Here is a 7044-nt window from a genome sequence, read left to right as displayed (position 1 = left end):
GCAACTATTACTGATTTAAATCCTCATAATGCTGTTACAAGGTAAAAATCAAGTAATTATTATTTTCATTTAACAGCTAGTGAGCTGAGAATGATAGAACCAAGAATTTCCCGTGCCAAATGCAGTCCTTGCAGCACTAGGAGGAAGGTTTCCATTCTAATATAGCAGGACTGACCTGGCTGGGGGTAGAAAAACGTCTCTGAGAACAAGTGGTGCACTTCCTACATGCAGATGGAATTAGAGTTAATCTAACTTTAATGCCTACCAGAGGAAAAAAGCCTTATTCTGTAGCTAATTCATGCTCCACAACACCAGCATTGGCCTGAAATTACGCTACCAATTAGAAATGATGTGTAGGGTATTTTACTGTGGGAGAATTGACACAGACCATCCTAACTTTATGGCAGTAATACGCCGACTGACTTAAAATATTACCACGTACTGTGAGTTTAAAGAAGGGCATGCCACAAACGGAAATTGCAGACAGGGATGTTCTTGTAAGGTTCACATGTGGACAGATGACCAAAAGAACTGTGGAGGTTCCTACTGAAGAAGTGAGACACCACAGAATAATCCTTCCCCTAAAAACATAGCTGCATCGAGATGCATGTGTTTGTGCTGGGATCTTGGGGAGCTCAGTTCCAATATTCAATGGAAGTGTTACTGTTCATCCAGCAAGTACTCAGGAGAGTGCACGATAGCACATGGACAGTCCTGGAGGCCAACTCTGGTTCCAGTTCTTCCTTTTCAAAAATTTGCTTGGCAACTGAGTATACCCCAGACCTTTGCAGAGCCTCCTTGGACATCACTGGTGGCATAAGGCCGTGTCTGATGTTGTTTGAGCTCTTGTTGCGGAAGTACGTTGCCAGGCTTTTCAGAATACCAGAGTTAATGAATAACATCAAACAGTTAAAGGTGGTGGTGATCGGGTAGGGAGGAAAAACACAACAGACCTCCCGTTTGGTAGAGGGCCTGGCTGGGAGTTGAAAAATCGTGGTGCCACGTTTGGGAAGCAGGCATGCCCCTGGGCCAGTTCTGTAGCTCTGGAATCACAGAATCATTAAGGTTGGAAAAGACCTTCAAGGTCATCAAGTCCAACCACTAACCCAACACCACCACGCCCACTAAACCATGTTCTGAAGTGCCACGTCTACACGGTTTTTGAATACTTCCAGTGATGGTGACTCCACCACCTCCCTGGGCAACCTGGTCCAACGCTTGACCACTCTCTCCGTAGAGAAATTTTTCCTAATATCCAATCTAAACCTCCCCTGGCGCAGCTTGAGGCCATTTCCTCTTGTTCTAACACGCGGGAAAGAGGGATCCCAGCGAATCAACAGGACAAGGATCTCTGAAAATCATGTTGCTCACAGGGGGAATAATCTATTTCTCATTGTACAGGGCTGTAGCGGAAATTGCAATTTACAAAAATTATTTGTGTCCTGAATGAGATGTGTATTCTTTGGACTGCAGAAGCGAGTCTTCAGAGCACCTCAGCCCTCATCCCTCTGGTTCAGGTTGGAGCCTTAGGCATTTTTGTGTTGGTGAAGCAGCCGAGAGCCAATGTGTCAGTCTAAGGGCTGCTCTTGTATTTTCATCTGTGTGCTTGTGCAGAGGTGGGATTTGCTCACTTGATACGTCTTGCAGATGGAAAAACTGAATACAGCGAGAAGCTATTTGCACATTCTCCTAGACACCACTCCGCAGCGCATGGCTGCATTTTCGCTGGGACAAGCCTGACGCTTGGCAGATTCAGTTCAGTCCCAGGGGTGTCTCTGAACCCGGGTCTCCTGAAAGGTATTTCTCCTTACAGCAGTGTCTTCAGACAAGTAAGTGATACCCAAATACAGGGAAGGACGAAGGATGTGTTTAAGGTTAGCAAAAGTTTATGAGGTAGAGTGATTCTTGGATTAAAATACTGCCTTTGGAAACCATGATCAGGAGTCTGTTGTGCATAACTCTTCCTTGTATGTTCATAGGGTTGATAAAAATCCAAAGCCAGTTTCACATGCTCTTCAAACCGCCTGCCACAGCCTTCCAGAGCAGCTGTAACGGGATTAGTAAGACATGGAAAGTATTGCAATGCTGCCTGCATCTGATCGTCTGAGTAATGATTAAAATCTTAATGGCAGGCATAGAGGACTAAAGCAGGCTACAAACTGCAAAGATTTATTTTGTTGTTCAGCTCGTTGCTTTTTTACCTCCAAACTGAATTTAAAAGACAGCCGTAATCCTGTACTCAGCCTTACCAGATCACATCCCTTTGGGTTAAGGACTGGCATCTCCGAAAGCATCGGAGATGCAGGTTGGATATCTCGGTGCTGCACGCCAGACTTTGCCCAAGGGGTGACATTCTTCCTAGATACCAGGCTTGACCAGAGCTGAGCATACATTTCTGCAAAAGCCCAGCGATACTTTACGGTGCAGGCCTAGTGATTCGTTTGATGATAGCTAATAAAATGCTAACCATCTAGCAGTGCTGCGATGTGATTACGCTGCTGTGAATTTCCAAATTCCATCGAAGTCCTGCTGAGGATAATGGGGATGGGCTGGGGGGGTTCAGCTGTAAATCAAAAATCGAAGCATGGCCAATTCTGACAGTGGAAAGAACGCTATTTTAATGTGCAGAAGTTGAACTGCCAAGTCAAAACCAGCTGCGCTTTACGGAGCTACTAGAATGAAAGGTCTCTCTGCATCTGCATTTTTTGTGAGATTCATTGATTCTTCCCCTAAAGTTTAAACTGTGTCTTTCTACCTCAGATTTGCCTGGCCAGTTGCAGAGATTTTAAGTGCCTTTTTTTTTTTTTATTTAAGATATCAAATGTACTGATGATAAAGGACAATTTTTTTCCTTTTTGACAACTTCATACCAACTCAAATGTTTTCATCTGTACATCTTAATTACTTCAACAATGAAAGTTCTGCACTGGGCAAGGCGAGAACCTCTCCTTCCTATCTGCTGTAGCACTGGAAGGAGTCAAGTCAGTGTAACAGAGGAGAATTTAGCTTGGAGGTCTTGAGCATAAACTGGCTCCTCTGTTTTTTTTTCAGTTAGTAATGAACCAGCCAAGGAGTTTGTCCGGTGGCATGAATATGTGACTGGGAGCCAGGAATTGTTGCTTCTTTCAATAGTCAGGAACAGCCAGCTTCCTCTCTGAGCAGATCCTCTTCCAGGGACAGCTTTTTGACTGTACTCTTGTTCTGTATGTTTAATTGAGCCTCTTTTTTTCTTCTCCTTCTCCCTCCTGCCCTCTCTGTGTCTGAAAGACGACAGCAGGCAGCATTATCTCACTGGAAGGTGCACTGAGAAGACCATTGGTGGGCCAAATTTGACCGCGGTTGTTTCTGGTGCGTGCACTTACGGCACCTCTTGATGCTAACCTGTCTTGAGAAAACTTCAAAATAGCTTGCTGGGAGCTTCCAGTATTGCCTTCTGCCTACACCCTGGGTTTTCATTGGTGTGAGCATCTTCGTAATTCCAACTATCTGCATGACAAAGAAGCTGCGCCAGGAGAGGCTGCCTGGGGATTACTCTAAATCAACCCTGACTGCCTCGAATGAACTCTTTTCCTCTTGATCGGGGATCCTCAGAGGAAGGGCTGAGCTGTCAAAGGCTCATGGTGCCTTTGCAGTTAGGGTGGTTAGCAGGTAAGCTTTTGGGGAGCCCCAGCACAAGGTGGCTCTGAGGTGCCGGGGAGTCCTGCCGAATTCGGTGGAAGCCACATAAGCCATGGGATCGGTTTCTTGCTTATGGGAAAGGATACAGGGTTGTCACTTCCAAGTGTTTCTCATATTTCTGTTGAAATAATATTGGCTTTTACCTGCTTTTCTGGGGTACTTAGTATTAATACCTTCCAGGTTGTTAGGGTATGATCATTCTTCTTCCGACATGTAAGACAAACGCATGTTAAACCCAGTCAGTTTTAGTGAGACCTCTGCCTGTAGATCATGTCTCCATGAATCGTGGTTGTTACAAGAAATGCTTTGCAGGGACAGATAGTTTTAATTTGTAAAAATTTATACAAATTGAAATACTGTGGATTGAATCTTGTCTTTGTCTAAGCTGATGGGAAAAATTCCATCCTTCCAAAGGACCCGTGTATTGGATCCCTAGTTTATAGAGATCAGTTCTCCTTTACTCCTCAGTGCAGATTTTTGTGGCACCCATCTCCAGGGTATCTCAACCTTCTTTTAAAGCTGAAATGGGAAGTTAGTCATGAGATCTGTGGTGGTTACCAAGCCAGATGTTCTTTTTTTTTTTACTTTGCAAGTGGGAGAACAGAAGGCAGTTTCTTTGGTATGTTCGTTCTCAGTGTGCCATTCCCTCGTGTGAAATGCCGTCTAGTATTCTTGTTTTATTTGCGTTTCCAAAATCCTAGAGTCATAAAAGGATTTTTGCATGGTTTATCTAATTTTACATATATTTAAAAAGCCCTCTGTGTTAACATAGCACAGAAATATTCTGTGTAGTCAAGAATAAAACAGCTGTTGCATCAGTGTGCGTAATTATAGGGCTGCTGTTTAGTCATCAGTCATGATATGGGTGGATTTTTTTGTGACTTCAACATTTATTCCATTTCAGATGTGAAAAGAATTTACATGAAGAGTTTAGTTTGCTCAGCACTATAGGACTTGACCCACCTGAATCTATTAAAAGTTATTATAATATCAAGACTAAAGACTAATGTCCTAATCAGGGACGTGTTTACAGGGTAGTATAGTACCATTCAATTTGGAAAAGTGCTTGGAGGACTAAGCCCTATGATTGTGCAGAGCTATAAATGAGACATCCAATTAAAAAGCTAAATTTTTCTGCATCGTTTTTTTCTGCCAGGATGCACACATCTGGAACAGTGGATGTGCTGCCTGTTTGTAATGGGTAAATGGTTTTCTTTTTTAATGTATTGCTCATATTCACCTTCTGCTTTCTGTTTTTTAAATCTTCCTCTATGCTGCTGCAAATTAGCCAGAAGAAACCAGTGGCTCAGTTTGCCTGCAAATTAGTTGCCAGCATCCTGTAATTCTGCTGGCTTGATGAAATACAGTCTCATATCCTTTAGTGTAAAGTGAGCTGAGAAGAGCCAAGTGGAGTGATTCTCTGCAAGCAGGAGTGTGGATAGAAGCACTGTTTTTTTGTGGCATGCCGCTCTCCATTCTGGTGCTCTTAAAATCCTTGTGCCTAAATCTGCAGGTAAAGGATTTTAGAGGAACAGAGAATGTCTTTTCAGGGTTAAAGGGTAAAAATGAGGAATTGGTCATGTTTGCATTGGTTCCTTGTATTTACCAGAAACATCTGATACGGCTTCAGATTTCCCTATCTGTTTTGGATGACTAGTGAGAGATTCTGAAGTTGTAGCTACTTCTTGTGGTGAACTAACAGTGGTCCACTTAACTGTGGATTACATTTCTACTCCTGCCTCCCCACACCACTCTACCTCTTTTGCTTATCTCTGTACAATGCAGTTTATAGCTGATATTTTGTAAGTGTGCTATGAGGCTTATGAATAAGAAACAAGAAAAGCAAAACATGCAGTTGGTCCCATGAGTGACTCATCAAATGCATCATGAACACCTTGATTCAGAATAATTATTTCATATTTATTCCTTTCTTGCTGCTTCTTTCATGGAGTGGTATGCTCTTGATTGTGATGAGTCAATTAGTACAGCGCTGAAACCCGTGAGTTTCCCATGGATAAGGATTTTTCTGAAGAATTGCAGGATCTGTTCGTTAAAGTGCAACATAATTCCTGAGGACATGTTCTCAGTTTCTGAAACTTGTCCAATCCACTCAGCTCAATACCACTGTGACCTTTTACATGAGCCGAAATGTTATTCCTTGGTGTATGATGTTACATGTACACCAACATGGAGTCAAACAAAAAAGAAAAAAATGATTAGAGGGTGTAAAAAGCTGGCAAAAAGCAGAACTTTGAGAACTGGAAAAATAAGTCATCTGCATGCCTGAATGTTACCCAGGCATGTGGCTTGACAAGTCTGTTCTAATCCTTTGAAGAAAAATGAACAAAACAAGGATGATCATCCCCATCAGATGTTAGAAAAATGCATGTATGTGGAGGAAGACCATATAACAAAGGGCAAAGGTTGTAGCAGGCATGCTTTCTGCAGCCGTAGCAAGGAGGTTTAATTTCCACGCATTGCCGAGAAGCGAATGCCTTTTCTACTTCTTTGAAGCAACCATGCTTCCCTTGGCTTCTGCGAGATTGACCTGAAAGATAGTTCCCTATTGTCAGTAAAAGATAAGGTCTGATAAGCAGCGTGAGATTTCTGAGAACCTTTCAAGTTACTGTATAACGTGCATACACCGTGATTTGTTTTGCTTTCAGACAGGTGAGCGTCTTGTTTGATGGGTGTGAGTATGGAAACATGGACCGAAAAACATCTAAATAGTTTTAAATCCTGTGAGGGAATGATAATCACTGCCTCAAATGGGAAGTTTTTTCTTTTTTTACTTCCTTCCCCTTTGTGCTCTAATTATACTCCGGTAGCTGGCTGTTTGTATCCTCCAGGCAACAAAACAGAAGCTGGGAGTGCTTGTTTCAACTGAACCTCTTGGTGCAATAAATTGCCTGGCTCCTGGAAAGCGCTGGCCACTGGCTACAACAGCGGTCATCCGGAAGACAGGTTTGTTTGTGGTCCAAGTCCATGGGTTACACTAGGGGTAAATTTATCCCTCTCGGTAATCCAAGCAACCCCAGGAGCAAAGTGTGAGAATGCTTTTAAGCTATTTGAGAGCCATCACTGTGCCTGTCACAGCCTTAAGTGTAGCCATGCTTGTTGCGAGAGATGCAAGGGCAACAGAAACCTTTAAAGTTCATTTAACCTTAGCATGAAACGTTAGTAAGATCCACGAACTGCAAGATGAAGAGGTAGGAGCTTCCAGGAAAATGAGCTAAGCTTTAATCTGCACTTGTGAGTGTCGCATCCCCACCAAAGACTGGGCTCCTCTTGCTCTGGAGCTGCAGCTGCAGTTGCTCTTCTGAGTGAGCTGCCAAGGGAGCTGAAGGAAGTAGACGAAATTAAAGC

Source organism: Phaethon lepturus, unplaced genomic scaffold (assembly GCF_000687285.1).
Source record: "Phaethon lepturus isolate BGI_N335 unplaced genomic scaffold, ASM68728v1 scaffold7775, whole genome shotgun sequence".
Taxonomy (NCBI): domain Eukaryota; kingdom Metazoa; phylum Chordata; class Aves; order Phaethontiformes; family Phaethontidae; genus Phaethon; species Phaethon lepturus.
Note: the sequence above shows the minus strand (reverse complement) of the source record.